The sequence below is a fragment of the Prionailurus bengalensis genome, chromosome D1 (assembly GCF_016509475.1).
Source record: "Prionailurus bengalensis isolate Pbe53 chromosome D1, Fcat_Pben_1.1_paternal_pri, whole genome shotgun sequence".
NCBI lineage: Eukaryota > Metazoa > Chordata > Mammalia > Carnivora > Felidae > Prionailurus > Prionailurus bengalensis.
This window is the reverse complement of record NC_057346.1, coordinates 70,498,542-70,517,538: the sequence shown is the minus strand read 5'-3', so window position 1 is coordinate 70,517,538 and position 18,997 is coordinate 70,498,542.

Below are 18,997 nucleotides of genomic sequence, written 5' to 3'. Positions count from 1 at the left end.
GGAAAAGCATGAATAGACTCAGCCTGAGTCCACGTAAGCAGAAATACCTGGGGGTGACTTTGAGACCACCTGGAGCCTTTTGTAAGCAGATGGGACCCACCGCGATTAAGGGGGTCCCTTAAGGGGGTCGCGATTAAGGGGGAAATTCAAAGTCCATTCAACCATGTCTTATACTCTCAGGCTGGCAAAGCCAGGTAGATTTACACAGGTGAGGCTGGCAGTAACCAGCAAAGAGTGGATATGGCCTACGCGGATCCCCACCCGTGCCTTGTCCTCTTTCCACTAAAAGTCCCCCCAGATTCTACTGTTTTTGTGCTAGAGTCAGAACCCTCAGTATTTCACCTCGTGGGTATGATCTTGTAGCTCAGCCCTTCCATGCTACATCATGCTTCAAGTGAACATATGTTCTCTGTTGCCCGGCAACACGACAAAAGCTGGGATACGAGGCTAGGTGCATTAAGATGACGACACTCATTCATCCACTCAAAAAAAAAGTAGCCCAATACGTGCCAGGTATTGTGTTGGTTCCATACTGAACCGTATGCTTACTTCAGAATAAACCCTGATGGTAGAACTGGCACATCTAGAAGCGTCATTTGTCCTTCGGTATGGATTTTACTTTTTACATGAGATTTTGCTATTGTAAGAACTAGCATTTACCATTGACGTTGAAATACACACACACCTGCACACACACCTCTTAGCAACTGCTGGCTAAATCGCATAACACCCAGCACACCTGTTTTCAAATATCGTTCACTCTTCTTTTTTTTAAGTTGTTTTTTTTTTTTTTTAATTTGAGAGAGAGAGCAAGTGGGGGAGAGGCAGGGAGAGAGAGAGACAGAATCCCAAGCAAGCCCTGTGCTGTCAGTGCAGAGCCTGAAGCTGGGCTCGAACTCATGAACCGTGAGATCATGAGCTGAGCTGAAGTCGAGAGTCAGACACTTAACCGACTGAGGCACCCAGGTGCCCCTCAAGTGTCATTCACCCTTAAAATCATGGTCGGACAAGCCAAGTGGGTAATCACTGAGTGTGATCGTGGTCCAGACATATGCTAGAAGGAAGCAGTGCAAAACAACTCTGTCCCGAGAGGTATTATGCCCCAACTGGACAGATAAGAGATACATCTGAAACCATTAAATGCCCTCCAAAAGGGACAGGCACCTTCCAGGCAAACAGTAGGACTGCCTTCCTGGCCCTTTTGGAGGCATGTGGAGGTATGAGGCCTTGTGACAAGTTTGGTCTCACGTTCAGGGCAAACATTTAATTGTCCACGCAAGACACTCTAGAACTCTCTTTCCCCCGGCACAATGATTGACACCATCTGTTGGTGTCATTTTGGGTCCCTAAGTGTTCACTATGAGCAGAGCCCTATGCCAACCCATGATGGACACTTAGCAGGAACAAGAAATCAACCTGTTTTTACTTAAGCCAGTGAGTGTTGGAGGTTGTTTGTTACCAGGGCATGGCCCGGGTTATTCTGACTGAAACACTAAAAGAGTGAAGTGGCCAAACGTCCAGAGCATGCTAGAGCATAGGGGAGGGTATTAAAGAGCTCATAACCAGCAAAGGCAGCGATACTTTTTCAAGAGAGCGTTCCAAAAACCAACAGGCCGCCAAACTTGACACTGACTCTCTACAAGAGTCTAGAAGGAATAGGCACAAAGAATGGTGTGTGAACGCTTCGAAAAGAAAGCAGAGACCGTAAGGAGTCGATATGGCTTAAAGACAATCACAAGCAAGCAATTTTCATTTACTTTGCAGAGAGGGGTTTTGTCAGGTAACTGATAGTGTACTCAAATTAGGATGGCCTTAGAATTTTATAAAGGAATTACATACAAAGATGAACAGGATGTAGGAAAACCCAAGGGGTAGTACAGTACCCCGAGCTACAACAGAGGGGATGTCACCTCCCTGAGCCTGAAGGTGAGTGCAAACCTGAAGACAGAGTTACTATAGCAGAGCCACTATAGCAGAGCCACACCCCCTTTGGTGGAGGAACCTGGGCGGCCTGGGAGCTTGGAAAATAAATATCTCGATTTGTCTTTCTCTTTCTGTCCAATTCCCTGTCTCTATTGGCCAGCCTCAACTGAAAATCCAACCAGAGGGCAAAGGAACTGTTGATATAGTCCAGATAAGTCAACCTCCTGGGGCAAAGAGCAGGTGGAGAGCAGGGTAGAGGAGAAGGGTGGAGAGCAGATCTGGAGGGGCAGATAGGAGATATCCGGCCAAGATTATTAGGAAAATTAATATGTAACATATCTGGACTTGAGCGAGGTATTTGACAAAGGTTGTTAGGAATTCCTTAAGGAAGCAATACTGGTCACACCCTCTTCTCTGCTCCATAGCTCTTTGCACATATGCCCCAGAGTTGGCAGTGGTAACTATGGTTTCATCTTCTTGGCATGCTTCCCCATCTCATTTCTGCCAATATTCTCAAAGAAACTTGCCCCCAGTCCTTGTGTTTGAGATGTAATCAACTGCCACGCTTTATCATTCCCTAATCCCCAGCTCCAAATGGTGGGCATCTGCGTCCGTCAGACCAGAGTCCTAGGGACATTACGGCTGGAACTAGTGAGAATGATGCTATCTTGCCTTTGGGCTACCGTGCTGGAAAGACGCAGGTTTGGATCACTGGAGAGCCATCTTCCCTAGCTTGGCAGAAGAAGCTGTTTATAGTATGAGAGTTTGTGATTCTCCCACAAAGAAAAGCAGGGAAGAAATTCTAAAAGATGAACAAATATTCTCTGAGTTTCTTCACACTTGTTTTTCTTTTTTGAGAGGGAGACAGAGAGAAAGAGACAGAGTACGAGCAGGGGAGGGGCAGAGAGAGGGGGAGACACAGAATCCGAAGCAGGCTCCAGGCTCCGAGCTGTCAGCACAGAGCCTGACACGGGGCTTGAACCTGTGAACTACGAGATCATGACCTGAGCCAAAGTCGGACGCTTAACCAACTGAACTACCCAGGCACCCCTCTCTTGAGTTTTATAGTTCAACATTCCTGAGGTCAATCACCCTCTAAATTTCTAACTTACATGATCCACTCCACTATTTTTTTCATTTTTGCTACTCTGAGCTGGATTTATTTTGCATATAACAGAGATCTCTGATTACCTGTATTGTAAAGCCTTCAACATTAACTTCATAATTAATCATAGCTGATAGTGTCATCACGAATTATTAGAAAAATGTTTAATCCAAATATGAAAGGCTAGTATAGTGATAATAACAACTACTATTGAGTGCTCAGTAGATATTCGCGGGATGAATGATTGTCACAGAAGTAAGCAAAAGCCTTGCCAAAAAGCAAGGCATGGGGGGCCCAGCCTACATAGTCCTGTGTCCTTCTCTAGGAACTTCAGTTCCTGCCCGCCCTAGCCCACCATAATGCCTGCCACTACTGGAGAAGCCACAGAAGGAAAAGAAGCTCATGGGCAGTTTCTTCCCTCTTCCTTACTCCATTGCCTTCCACTCACCAAGCTGCCATTTTGGGGCATCTTCCAGATCATACGCAGAGATGCGCAGAAGATTTGAGGAAAAGGGCAAGGCCCTCCACAGGTAATGTTGTGATGTAGCCTCAGGACCCTCTGGGTGGCAGGTCCCAAGGTACAGGCTCTTTCTCTCATGGAATACTTTTATGGGTTTCCCAAGCCCTTCCCATTGCACATGCTCTGCTGTGAGTGATGAAAGCTCTGGCTGACTGCTCACAAGTGGCCCCTCAGTCCCTGCAGCCTCTCTGTACTGGCAGGACTACAATGCAGTGGCTCTCTCAAGGTGACAAATGTCCCAGGGAGAACATGCCCCTTGCCCTACCATATGCACAACCCACCTATTCACTCCACAGCCCTCTCTTCTTGCTCCGACATCAGGGTCAACTCCAGCCAGGTGCATTCCTTGGCTTCTCCAGGCACTACTCAGCCATCAGGCTGTGTACTGTACAGAAGCTTCCCTTACATGGCTTAAATTGGAAGAGGGGGTCTAACCTCCTCTCCTCCACAGACAGGGGACGGGAATCACACAGCATGCCAACAATTCTTTTCAAAGAAATGCTCAATCCTCACTTCTACCTACCCTCCAACCCCCTACCTCCTCTTATAAATGATCCAGACATTGATGGTAGGATAAGGGTCAAAAGCTGGTAAGAGACTTCCAGTCAGCTGAGCCTTTCTTAGCCAAATTCCTTTGTTTAGAACCACACTATCCAATATGGCAGCCACTGGCCACATACAGCTACTGAGCACTTGAAATATGGCTGGTCCAATCTGAGATGTCCTGGAAATATAATGGACACACCAGCTTTCAAAGACTCGGTGTGAATAAAGCAATATGAAAATACCTCACTAATATTCTTTATATCGATTACATGTTGGAATACTATTTTTGATATATTGGGTGAGTTAATTAATATCTCATTAAAATTGATTTCCCCTCTTTTCCTTCTTTTTTTAAAATGTGGCTTCCAGAAAATTTAAATTACATATGTGACTCTATTTCTGGGAACAGCGCTGCTGTGAAATGTGTGGGGACATGGCTTTAGGGCCTTGCCCAAACTCTGAGACAGGAAAAGCCACTCTCAGGAGTCTGTTATGCGAGGTTCGTGGACTTCCTTAGGCCGCTGCCTGGCACGTGTGAACCACTCAATAATTAGGGCAGGGAAAAGACTGGAGGTGGGAGAAGTGATGCTGTTAGCTGATGGTGTTATCGATATTACTCACCTTCTTTACCCACCTGTAAAATAACAAATGCGGCTCTGCCGACCTCACAGGGTTGCCGTGTGGTTTGAGTGGCAGAGTGTGGGTGAAATGAAAGCTCCTTAAGCTGTAAATAGCTGCACAAACACAGGCTGTTGCAGTGATGATAATCACGATAGTTGCTGGAATACCCGGGCCCCCTCCAGGAGCGCTGCCCTAAGCGGCCCCAGGGGCCCAGGGCACTGGCGGGCTGCCCCCCACCCCGGGCCCGGCTCATCGCGGGGCGCGGGATCGCCGCCAGGTGGCAGGGGAAGCCGAGCTGCGTCCCTGCCGGGTCCCCCTTGGTGCCGCCCCGCCCCGCCCAGGACCACGCCCCTTTCCCCCAGGACCCCTGCGTGAGGCACCTTTTGCTTCTCCGGCTCAGATGAGGACGAGGGATGTGAGAAGCCCACAGCTGCTTCTAAGATGTGCTCCTGCCCTTGGGGAGCTGCTGCGGGGGAACGAAGGAAATCGACCTCCGGACAGCCCTCCAAGAGCGGAGATCTGCTGCGGAGTGGGGAGGGACCGCAGCTGTGACTGGGCCTCGGGGAATAAGGGGGCGCTTCCTCACACGTGGGATCTGACTCGGGTGTTCCCGGAGGGCTAGGTGGAGAGGCGGCGGGGTGGGCGGGGTGCGGAGGGACGTTCCGAGCGCGTGCCCAGGGCCTGGTGCACTTGGAAAAGGGGGAAGGCATCTGGAAATGAATCTTGGGGGGGAGGGCTACAGGCACTCAGTGAGTGGAGGCCGGCGAAGTCAAACGTCCAGGAATGTTCAAGATAGTCCTGCGTCAGGAAGAATTGTACTGCCCCAGCGGACAGTAGCAGCTGTGTTGAGAAACTGATCGGCGGGGCTGGAAAGGGGAAGCGTTGAGTCAGAGCGCACGGTGGGTGGAACGATAAAGTGGGGCCAAGCTCAGAAGGGCCTCATGGCTAGACTCTGGTGTGGGGGCCTCTGGCAGGTGAGGCAGAGCTACTGAATGCCTTCCCATCTGCAGGGATACTCTCCCGTTTCTAAACCCCAGCAGACGTCCCTGCAGGGCTCTGGAAGGAGAAGCCTAAGTGGGGGTACTCAGACTGCCAACCCAGCTGTGCCCCCCCCCCCCGCCCCAGGCTGCTTCCCCACCCCACCGCTGCCCCATCCCTCACCCTGGGCCTCCTGCTCAGATTTCCCAGTGGTCCTGTCCCCGGCGGCCTCCCTTTGAAACTCCAGACTAAGTATGGACACAAACAGGCCCTTAAAACCTTATTTGTCAAATTGAATTCACTGCCCAGACCTGGTATAACAGCTCAGTGAAAGAAAACCCACGTTCCTTGCTGTTCCTTGTCGTTTGTGCATATTTAGGTTGAGTAAAGGTGGCACCACTGGGTTGTCAGAATCTCTGCTCTGAGCCTGTAGGAAGGTCTTCATTCTAGGAGCAGGCCAAAGAGCTGGCTTGCCTGTTGATGATTGTGGCTAGCATTTACGAAGCACGTTAACTGTGGGCAGGGCATTGCCCAGGGTACATTACATACCTGATCACATTTCATCCACAGTGGCCCATTTCACAGGCGAGAAAACTGAGACTCAGACACTAAATGAGTTGCCTAGGGTGCTCAGGTGTCAGAGCCAGTCCTTGAGCCTAGGTCTGCTTGACTCTAAAGGTCTTGGTTCCTTCCCTAACATCAGCCTGTTCCTCTGTCATGAGAAAATGGTGGTTTGTTGGAAGGGAGGAAAAGGGACCTAAATCCAGATAACCTGCAGGCAATGAAGATAGGCATCTTCTTTCAGCCACGCGGCAGAACATGGTCCACAGAAGGGCTCTCTTGGCCCTCGCTCAATTCAGAATGGGGCCCAGGAGAGCTATGGAATGGAAGCAGGAAGGGGAACACAGCTTGCGTGGGGCGTCACTTTCCAGGGCTGCCCAAGGTGGACTCTACCAATTTCTCACTTTGGGCTTGCATCGTGGCTGCACAAGATGGTGGCCGCTCGTGGAGGAAGAGAAGCCTGTGCCTGTGGACACAGCACCTCACAGAGCCACCCCTCGCTCCCCAGAGCACCATAAAGGCCCACTGCTCACAGCCACTAGAACCAGAGCACAAGCCACATCCACCACTGTTTCCTTTTCTTTGCATCTTCTTGGGTGAGGGTCAAGCCTCATTGTCAGAGCGCTATTATCCTGCATGAAGAAACAAGAGATATTAATTGCTTTTAGGACTGACCTGTGCAGGGTTGCTGTGCCCCTCACCAAATTCCTTCGACTTGGAACAAGGAATCGACAGAACAGTCTTTTCATCCATCTGTCCATCCACTGAGCACCAGGCACTGTGTTTAGGCCCAGGGAGCAAAAAAGGAATAAGAATAATCCAATCATCAGCTTTTGGGGGCCACTGTGGGGAAACTGAAAATATAAACTCAATTTTCCCAGTCCACAATAACTTGTGAGTACAAATGGGGGCCCATTCATTCAAATAAACTCACTCAGAGTTAATTCCCTGTGAAGGGTCCCTCAAATATTTCTCAAACTTCCCAAAGAATGTTTGACACGTAATCATGAACCAATCCATCAGTTTAACCAACACTTAACCCTCACTCTACAGCCCGCCCAAGTTTCTTCCTTGTCAATGTCCTCTAGCCTCACAACTACAAAGGGGAGCTTCTGCACACCAAGAAATGACAGTGCCCTTTCTGAAAAAGCCATAGCTACTCCAATATGGTTGCTACAAGAACACAAAGCCTCTGTGCAAAGTAGAGGAAGCTCTTCCTTGCTTTGGGTGGACTTGAGTCCCACTCCCAACCCTTTGTCTGGGTGTGCATGTGCAAGGCACAACCTGTGCCAGCCATACATGGTAGGGCTGGGAGCCAAGGCTGCCCCCCCCCCCCCAAACCTCTAGGCCTGAAGGTGCTAAAGTGATACTGGGCTCCTTGCCAAGAAGGAGAGGATGGCCTCTCCTCACATTTGCATTGGTCCTTGTCACCAGGGGACCCTGAATTTGTGTTGTCTGAGCCCAGACTATGTGACTCACCGCCCCCCCCCCCCCCCGCCCAAGATTCACCAACATTTCCAGGGGCTTGGCAGAGAATAAACGCCTCCTGTGAACAGCCCCAATGTGTTTCTACCTGCCATCTTTCTGCGTTCCGATCCCACACTCAGTGCTTCTCCCCAAACAACCCTCATGCTTATCCGCTCATGCAAACAGAATCCAAGGCGGCATCCTGTCCACCAATTCTCACCCCCATTCTAGGCTCAGCTAGAACACTCTTTGTGCATAACTACAAGGCATTTATGCCAAAAGCTATCATAGATCTGTCTGTGGACCAGACAAGGGTGTCTCAAAGAAGGAACACTTGAATCAAGCCTTAAACAATGAGTAGGGAAAGTTAAAGTTAGGGATGACATTGCAGATAGAAGGAACAGCCTGGGCAAAGCAGCAGAGGCTTCAGCTTGGTGTTGTTGGAGGATAAAGTGCCAGGCAGGGAGGGAGAGGGGAAGCCAACTGGAGGAGTCAACAGGAGCCAGATCAAGGATGGTTTTATAGACTCTATTGAGGGGACTGGACCATACTTTGCTTTAAGGCAAGGGAAGGGTATCAAAGGTATCTAGCAGAGAGCGAAATGATCAGTCGTGTGCTTTAAAAAGATGGGTCTCGTTACCTGGAATGAATTTGAGGAGTACCAGAGGGGAGGGGGTGGATCTACCAGAGATTGGGGGTGTTGAAGTCCTTGAGCTAAGAGGTGATGAGGACCAGAGTTGAGTAGAGGAATAGGAGGAGGAGGAGGATAGGGAAGAGCAGGAGAGGGAAGAGGGGGAAGGAAGGAGGGTAAGGAGGAAGAGGAGGAGGATCGAGGCAAGTTCATGAGTCGTGGAACAGGGAGGACTCCCAAGTTTCAGGCTGACGGATGACACAGGCTGACGGACGACGGAGAGGGAAGAATTGGAAGTTGGGAAGATGACCGTGAAGGTGTCTGTGTACATCCTTGAGGGGTGACCGGAAGACTCTGGAAACAGGGATCTGAAGCTCAGGAGAGGTGTCTGCAGCTCAGTCCCCAGCAACATCCATAAAGGAGATTGGGGAAACGCGGGATGTAACTGTTAGGGAAAGCCGGGGAGGGGAGAGAGTCAAGGATGATAGGGTGGCCAGTGGTGCCAGCTGGTGCAGACAGGAGGGCACATGAGATAACCACCTGCTGATAAGCGCCCGCTGGGTGTGACCAGCTAGAGTGCAAGGTGCTGAAGTGCTGGTGGTAAGGGAGAGAGCCAAGCGAAGAAAACAGGCCACTCTGTCAAGATTGGAGGGGACAGGGAGAAGTAAGAAGGCACCAGTGTGAGAAGGAGCCAGTGGAGTGAGTGCCTGCCGGTCAGTGGGGTCCATTTGAGCAGGAGAAGGAAGCAGGGGGAGCAATAGTGATTGATAACTAGGTATTCTGGAACAGTCGTGGGGAGAAGGGCACCTGAAGTGGGGGGCTCCTCACTTGAACAAGGGGTGCAGCTCCTGAGACCCAGGGGAGGGTGGCCACACTGAGAGGTAAGCCTGGGAGCAGAGGGGCCCCTGCCTGAGGCTCTGACCTTGGCGGGGAGGAATCTGGACTGATGTGGGAACTTGGGAAGAGTGAAGAAGGCACTCCATGATCACATGAGCAGTGGACAGAGCATCCCACCAGCAATGCCCAGAACACGCGTGTGTTGATTTTCTCTGCAGCCTAGGAGCGAGATTATTTGCCCTGGTAGAAAAACAACAGCCTGAGCATCCATGCTATTCCTTTCTTTCCGTTTTCTTTTCTCCAAAAAGCAAGTTATCTTGTGCAACATTAAGCTCCCGTTTTCATGTCTTCGATTCAGCTAGTGCCAGGGCTTTGGTGGAAGGTCGGAAATTGCCCTGAAATAATGTTACTGTTCAAGTTTCCCAAAGGACTCCCCAGGCCTTCTGTGGGTCTGCCTCCTCAGGCCCCTGTCAGCCATACCTATTGGGATACTGGCTAGACCTCCTGGAGGGGTCTCTCTCCTCATAGCTTGGCTGGACCTGCCTGGATGAGAATAATCGTGTATGTTTCCAGTGTGGGAGCTGTGTCTCTGTAGCAGACAGAGACAATATTTCAGGTTGAAGAGTCCTGGGCTTGTCTCAAGCTCCCCAAATAGCAGAGGCCTGAGAAATGAGGTCTATCCGGGGAGAGTAAGAGTTGGCCAAGTGAGAGGCTCCAGGCAGGTGCCCCCTTCAGAGCTGATCTCCCTTTCTTTCTTGCACTGTGACTTTCTCTCTTTGAAGATGCTGATGCACAGGCTCCCTGGTCAACCCTTAGCCCAGCCTCCTAGGTCAGCCCTGGGTCAGGGAGAAGGCCACAGAGCAACAGAGAGAGAGTAGGGAAGCACCAAGTAAGCACATCCGAGAAAGAACATTGAGCAACAGTACCCTCCCACCCCAGCGGAAGTTGACCTTCTCTCTGCACTTGAATCTGTTCCCCTCCTGCTGGTCACAGACACCGCTGGTGCCTCGCCCCTACTACACTCCTACATCTGCCCAGCCTGTTTCTTCACTCCTCCATTTCTGGATCCGCTGCACTTTCGCTGGTCCCTCAAAGCTCAGCTGTGTCCTGTGTCCACATGCCTTTGAGTCTCCCCTAGAGCCCATTGCCTGTGCCCACCTCATGCAGCCCAGGCCCAGGCCTGACTCTTCCTTTGGCAGCTATTGCCAGCTCAGTCCTGTCCATGGCCTCATGCTGGTACTTATCCCCATGGGCTGACTTCTCAGTGCCTCCCACTCTCCTGACATTGGCTTCTGGGCCCAGAAGCAGTGGGAATGACCAACCCACTGCTGAGGCCCTCTTACTGTAGGTCCAATCATCTGCCTGGGTCACAGTAATGACTGCTGTGCCCCTGTGATGTCACCCCCACTGCCTTTGAGTTCCTTGAGGGCAGGGAAGGGGTTGTAGCCACAGGTCCCTTCCCAACACCTGACCAAGAGCCTAACACAGGGAACATTTGTGGGCGGACACATGGAGAGATGGACAGATGGATGGATGGATGTGCGGATCAATGCATGTTCGAGGCTGCCAGGTGGCCCCTGCCCCAACTTTACCCCAGTGAGGCTCCATGACAGTCCAGTCCTCACTACTTCCTGGTATTTCAAAAGATGAGACTAGTTGGCTCCAGATTTTCTGACCAGATGGAGCTTAGTAGTGACAATTGGGTTGGGAAGATCAGCAAGAGTATTTGTCCTAAAGCTGCATTTCCACAGCAAGCACCTTTTTTTTTGTGGTAGCCCTGAGAGATGTACCACCACATTCTCCTTCGAGGGAGGACGTGCTGCTCAAATGCAGAGCGTGGTCAGCAGACAGCCTCTGAGACAGCTCCTGCAGGGTCTGTCTTGCTCTGAGAGTTGCCATACCCAAAGTTCTGCCCTAACTGGAGCAACACAGATCTGGTGACTGAGGGAGAGGGGTGGGGTATCTAGGTTCAGTCATTCGGCTTGATGCAAAGCACCTAACAGGCAATAGTGACTCCCAAGCTCCCAAGCTCCCTGCTAGAGGGCTGAAGCCTTAGCAGGCCTCCTTAGCAGGAGGTTTAATTTCCTCCTCTGCCAACCTGTTTTCAGTTCCTTCTTCTCACAGGTGTCAATCCCTAGTAAACAGCTTGATTCTGAAACCCCAACTCAGAGTCTGTTCCCAAGAACCCAAGTGGCCTCATTAATTTTTTAAATCTACAGATAAAGACAGCAATATTTTATTTATTTATTTAATGTTTCTTTATCTATTTTGTGAGAGCGAGTGCACGCAAGTGAGCAGGGGAGGGGCAGAGAGGGAGAAAGAGGGAGGGAGAGAATCCCAAGCAGGCTCTGCACAGCACTGTCAGCACAGAGCCCGACATGGGGCCCAATCTAACAAACTGTGAGGTCATTACCTGAGCCGAAATCAAGAGCTGGACGCTTAACCGACTGAGCCACCCAGGCTCAGAATTGAAAGATTCTTATATTCAAGCTTTCCATAGCTTTGAGACAAATTATCCCTATCAAAGATTACCATGCAATGGCTAGGGGGTATTGGTGGGGATGATGGAGGAACTAAATCCCCTCCAGTCCCGCCCTTTCCGCTGACACTGACCTCTGGTGTTCAGTGGTTTGGAAGGCATGAGAGTGCAGATGGATTTAGCAAGGGGTGGGGGTGGGGGGGTGGACAGGGAGCTGGTTGCCTCTGCTGGATCTAGTGGGACAAAGGGAGCTGCAGGCTTCTTCCTGAATATCAGGCACATCCCTAATCAGACAGCCAGAAATACCAAGGTCACCTGGCTCTCTCAGGAGGGGTTTCCAGAACCTTGGGGAACCTAGGATTGAGTGTAGCCTTGCTATATGAAAGAAATAAAGATCAGAGTCTGGAGCTGCTGAGGTGCTTGGAAATTAAAATTCAGGATACCAGAGTGGGGGAGGTTCTTCAGGGCAGTAGCTCCTGAAATTGCGTATGGACCCCCTTGGGTCTTTGACCGAATACTAATCAGGAAAAGAGTTATCCTTCGGGGTCTGTGTAAGCCAAATGGAGATTCTGAATGTTACACAATCCGAAGTGTTTATATTCTGATTGGACACAATAAAGTGGCCCCCAGGCACTGAGTGGAAGAGCTCAGAAGGGCTGTACGTAGGAGTAGATCTGTTCTAGCCTTAGAATAAGGGCTACATGAAAGCCCTACCCCTTTAAGCTGATCTACCAACAAATTAACTCCTACAAAACCAAAACTCAATGTTCTTTAAAGGAAGAAAACAAAGTCCAGACTCTCAATACTGTCATATCCACATGGTTCAGCAAGCAATAAAAATTATAAGATAGGAGAAGGAGGAACAGGAAAATGTGACCTACAACCAGGAACAGCAGCAGCAACAACAACATAATGGCTCCCTAAAAAACCACACTGAGAGAACACAGACATTGGAATTAATAGCTAAGGACTTGAAAAGAGCTATTATAAGTATATGGAAGATTTAAAGGAAAAGATTGATGTAAGAAATTTCAGTAGAGAAACGAAAACTATAAAAAGACAGCTAAATGGAAATTGTAGAACTAAAAACTGTCATTTCTGACATGAAATTTTACTAGATGGGTTTAACAGTAAATTAGACATTACAAAAAGAAAAAAAAAATCAGTATACTTGAAAACAAGTCAATATAAATGATCCAAACTGAAATACAGAGTGAAAAAGGGACTGAAAAATTAAATACAGCTTCAGTGTCTATAAGACAATATTAAGCAGTCTAATACATATATATGTGGAGTCTTAGAGGAAAAGAACGTGTGAGTGACACAGAAAAAATTTTGAAGTAATAATGGCCAACATTTTCTAAATTTGATGAAAACTATTATTAACCCACAGACCCCAGACAAAACTCAGTAAAACATAAGCAGAATAAACATTAAAAAAAAAAAAAAACACACACAACTCAACATATCTATGATAGTCAAACTGCTGAAAACAAAATAAAAGTAGCCAGAAGAAAACGTGCATGTTTACCTAAAAGGGGGCAATATAAGAATAATCACCGACTTCCCATGAGAAGCAATGGAGAGCAAAAGACAATGATGTACTTAAAATGATATATTTGAAATGCTAAAGAAGAAAAGCTGCCAACATAGACTTCTTTTTCCAGGGAAAATATCCTACAAAATGAAGATAAAATAAAGACATTTCCAGATAAACAAAAGCTAAAGAATTCACCACCAGCAGACCTACACTACCAGAAATGTTCATGTTTTCAGGCCAAGGGGAAATGGTACCAGTTGGAAATATGGATCTACATGAAGGAAGAAAGAACTCCATAAATGCTAACTACGTTTTGTTTTCTTAAGTTCATTGGCACGAAAAACAGTTGACTATTTGAAGCAAAAATGTTTCTGCAGTTTGTAATACTTGGAAAAGTTGAAAAAAAAGAATATTTGACAACAAAGGCATGAAAAATGGGAAAGAGATAAATGTAACTACTGCTGTAAGGTTCTTATGTGTTAAGTGTTGTAACAATTCAAAGTTGACTGATGAGTAGAAATACTAGCAAGCTGAGCTGAGTAATGTACACAAAAAATAATAACTATACTACAACTAAATTGGGTTTAATCCTAGAAAAGTGAGGCTGTTTTATCATTTAAAGTGGAACAATGCACCAGGTATGCCAATTAGAGAAAAAGTAATCATAATGCTTTTCCTCATCTAGAATTGTGCTTTTTCATCCCGACAAGCTAACTGTGAAACCGTTTTTATTCCAAGCCGTTTAGAGATGCACGAGTTTGGCAAAAGACGGCAGACACATTGCACACATGCCACGCTTGTTTTCTGCACCCACGACAGATCACACAAGGCATTCTCTTCTGCTGAGTGTCTCCTGAGTCTCAAAATTTTTTCAACACAGGTATCAGTTATTAACCAATTGGCAACAATAGCTAAGATAAAACCTGTTTGTGATCCCCGGTTTGGAACCAGGGGAATGGGAATGTGGAATGGAGTTTTATCACAGCCACTGGATCACTTAAGAATAGGCTGGAAGACTGAACTTATGATTATAAATAATACCAATAATGCTGATGGTGACAGTAAATCAATGCTCACAAAAAATTAGCTGCCATCTGGCTTTCTTGGCTATTTGCAGTTGAAGGCATCCCTGATGTGGACTTGATGTCTAAACTGAAATGAGAAAGTTGGAGAGAGTAGACACAATTTTGCAGGTAGAGGGATATCGTGATCGAGGCAAGAGAGACTAGAGAGACTTGGTAGAACACCAAGTGGTTTGGACATGAGGAATAGGAAGAATGTGAGAGCCAAGAAGTTGTCCAGATCATGATGAGCTATTGAAACCGTGTCATGAAGTATGGGCTTGGTCCTGGGGACAGTGTGCAAAAGGGGAGTCCCTTAGGGTTTTAAGTATATAGGGGTAAACATGAACAGATTTGTGATTTAGGAAGATCATTCAGCTGCTGGAAGAGCATGCTTTGAAGAGGAAGCAGACAAGGCATGGAAATCAGTTGCAAAGAGCAGGTCTGCAGGGGTGAAGGAAGAACACTGCACATAGGAACCTTCGTCTTAGGGGCAAACGGGGGACTGTGCATCAGAATTAGAAACTCAACTCAAATGGAATAACTAGAAAGTTCTTGCCAAGGGAAAAATGGTAAAATGATGGGGATGGTTTTGTGTACGTGTCTTTTTGAGAAGACGCTAATATGTCTGCCCTTGTGCCAAGGAGGAGGGTCTCTGGATATGATCATGCTAAATCCCATCCGGGACCCCAGTATTGACAATTCTTCAAGAAACAGTCCATTTGCTCTGGGATGGTCACAGATAGGTAGAATTTGATGGTCTGTGAGGCCAACCAAGTATGGATATACAAAGTGTACTTGCAGGTAAAGTGCCTCTGACAATACAGGAGAGGTAGGAGGATGGTCCTAACATGACAGGAGTTAGGACAATACTGATATTATACGAATGAAGGAATTGAGGGTTGAAGACATCAGAGCAGGGTGGGCAATTCTTACAGTGCATTGCGCACTATGAACTGGAAAACAATTCAAAAATTGGCCCAGGCCTGTAAGATGGATTCTGGCATAGTGGGGAAGGCAGATGACGTAGTCAGGTAAAAGTGTTCCATTAGGTCATTCTACGATGCTGTTAGATGTTACACACAGCCCACCCTCCCAATGGCTTTAGCACTGCTAAGCATTCATAAAGCTCATCCCGAGTTTTTTCTAATCTAAAGCACACACCATTAGGAATCACCATGTTCCAGAAATCAACTCGCCCTTCAACTAGGCTTCTTTGAATAGATATCTTTATCAAGAAAGACTCTGGAGGTAATACAGTCATCAGAGTTATTATTTTGATTATAACCTGCTAAGAGTTTAGAAGACAGAATTTAAGCACGACTTTACATTAGTGGATAAAAAGTCTTGTTGAATAAAAGACTTGGTAAAATTTGTCAATTGTGGAGTTTCTAACTTGGGGCAAGTGCACGGTCTGTTTTGTTAGCATCTCTAGCTTTATTAAAAAAATAAATAAATGGTTAACAGTGTAAACCACTTTCACATCCTTTTCAGCAAAGTCTCCTCAATTGCAAAATCTTGTACATGAGGAGGGAGCTTAAAATCTTGTGACTCACAGAAGGAAGAACAAAACAAACTTCACATTATCAGTAAGTTGGAAGGCTTACTGAGTAACTTCTATGTGCCAGGTACTTTAACAGGCCCTGCTCTAAGGGAGCGCTCACAATCAAATGCAGAAATCAAAGTGAAGAGGTATTTTCAATCTAATGGGGGAGGTGGGGCAAGTCCTGTTTTCATAAAGCTTAAGGCCACAGAACTCTGATCATTTCAGATTTCCTCAAAGATAACATTCTCAAATTAGCAACACTTTCAACTGCCTGCACCATGTTATGGTAGTTAGGAGAGATCCCCATGGCCCTGGTTCCAGAACTCCGCTTTAAGAACAAAGAACACCTTCTCAGTCTACCAAGAGCCGAATGGGAGCAGATTCTCTGTCAAATCACAATTAACCGATGTAGAATATGAACAAAGACCTGGTTTCAAGGGTCATTGCTGCCTAGTAAGTTGTCATTCCTTAATTGTGAGACTGAATTCCACCTTAAGATTTGGAGTTAAAAATCCAGAATGAATGGACCTTGACTCCTTATTGGAGAAAAGACACATTTTTACATTTTTGTTACTTTTCCAAATTCCATGCACCCACATCTGTAAAGTTATTTTAAAATAAAAACTCTGCTTTGGTTAAAAAAAAAAAAAAAAAGAAAAAGAAAACTCAGGCTCACGGCAGAAAACTTAGAAAATATGAGAATAAAGGACAAAAAGCCAGATCAATCATAACTCCACCACACAAGGCTAACTTGAACGTTTTGGCATTATCCCTGCCAGGCCAGACCCTTTTCTATGTATTACTATGTGTTTTGTATGGTGTTTTCTATAGTGATTTTTAGTTTCAAGTAGAACTTTCCAGACCTTGTCCCAGATCCTAGAACAGCACTCTGCCTGGACCTTGCTGGTACCTCACAAAGACTGACTATAGAGCCCAGAGCTTCTCCACCTTCAGTGCACTTTACAGTCACTTGGGAGTTTGTGAAACAGACTGCCGGGCCCACCCATTTCTGACTAAGTCTGGGATGGTTTGGAAAGCTGCATTTCTATGGAGTTCCCAGGAGGCGCAGATGCTGCTGGTCTAGGGATCCTACCTGGAGAATCAAAAAACTGAAGACCAGAAACTAGTTGTTTAAATACTCTTGTGGTTTGTATTCTCGAAAAGTACTTAGGGACACGGTAGGAGTAGACTTTTTTCTCTCAAACTAATTTCATTTATAAATGTAATGGGTCAGTACATTTAAAGTCACAAATCTATTGATATTTAATAGGTGGGCTTTGGCTGGGGAAACGGAGTGTTTTAGACAAGAGGTATTCCACAGCCTAGAGTGCACTGACCATGCACAGGCCCTCGTTGGCCCCTAACTTCATCTTCCCTTCGTCGTCTTCCCCTGTAGCACCAAAATATTTCCTCACTGCACCGCACTGCCCAGCCTTAACATGTGCTCTGCTCTATACATGGAATGCATCTCGATCCCAGCCTTGTCCCAATCAGACTTACAACCACAACTTAAATGTCAGGTGTTTATATGAGCTCTTCCCTGAAACACTAAGCAGTGTTTTTAGTGCTTTTAGTATCTCGTCTTTTTCTTTCCTTATATGTTGTATTAAAATTATGTTTACTTGGGGCACCTAGATGGCTCAGTTGGTTAAGCGTCCAACTTCTGCTCAGGTCATGATCTCGCAGTTTGTGAGTTTGAGCCCCGACGTCAGGCTCTGCACTGACAGCTCAGAGCCTGGAGCCTGCTTCAGATTCTGTGTCTTCCTCTCTCTCTGTCCCTCCCCTGCTCTCTCTCTCTCTCTCTCAAAAATAAATAAACAAAAAGCCTGTTTAAAATTGTGTACTTATGTATGTTAAATCACCAAATCCTAAAGGGGAGGCAGTGTGTTATATTCATGTCTGGACCACTGAGAAGCTTATAGTGTGGTGAGTGATACAAATGGATAAACAGATAACTGCAGTATAAAACAGCACCAGACCCATAGTAAGTTCTCAATATTTTGATGAGTGCTGGGTTTTAAAATGAAGAAGCCAATAAAGGGGCGTGTGGGTGGCTCAGTCGACTGAGGGTCTGACTCTTGATTTCGACTCGGGTCATCATCTCACGGTTCATGAGTTCAAGCCCTGCATCCGCCTCTGCTCCAAACAATGCGGGGCCTGCTTGGGGTTCTCTCTCTTCCCCTCTCTGCCCACCTCTTCCCCCACCCCCACTCACATACATGCTCTCTCTCAAAATAATAAACTTTAAAAATAAAATAAAAGGAAGAAGCCAATAAAGACATTTAGAACAACAGCATGTCAGGCAACTTCTCTGAATAGTCCAGAAACATTTATGTTCCTACAGTACTGTCTTGGGCATTGTGGAGCAGGGCTTTACCTAAGTTCACACCTAGGCTCTGCCACTAGAACTGGTAACAGGGGTAAACAGTTATACCATTTGCCTCAGTTACCCACCTATAAATCACAGGTGATAGAGGGACCCTCCTCAAAGGGTTGCTAAAAGGCCTAAGTGGGTTGATATATGTAAAATGTCTACAGTACTGGCTGATACACAGCATAAATGCTCAACAAATGTTCGCTAGTGTTACTTCTACTACATGAAGGGTACAAGGCTGGTTTGCCTTTCAAGAAGCCAACAACCAGGTGGGGAGAAACGACAAGAATCTATGCAAGATACAACATAAAGCAGAAAATTAGGTATTAAATGTCAAAAAAATTAAGCACTGATCTACAATCTCCCAGGATGACTATTTTAAATGAAACCACATTCTTCTGTATGTTTAGGTTCAGATGTTTTAAAAAAATAAAACCAAAAAAGCGGCTCTAATACTAGGTTGAGTCATATGAAAGCCTTAGACCTTTATAGGTCTAAGATGATCAAATATTAGCATTTTTACACGGTTCAGACTAAAACGTTCTAGTTATACTTGGTCACCAAATCTCAAGATCAAACAGATTTATGCATAAGAGAGACACAGACAGCGAGAATGTATTAGGTTTTCTGTACAACCAGCGGAAAATAAAGCAATTTTGTCTCCAAAGCATCTTTGGAGGACACCTACTTCCACCCCATGAAGCTGTAATATGAAAATGAAGTTAAACATCTAGTAGAGAATCTTAAGGTAAATATTTCGAAGACAGTAACTATGACTATTTGTATATTTTAATGAATTCAGAAAAAT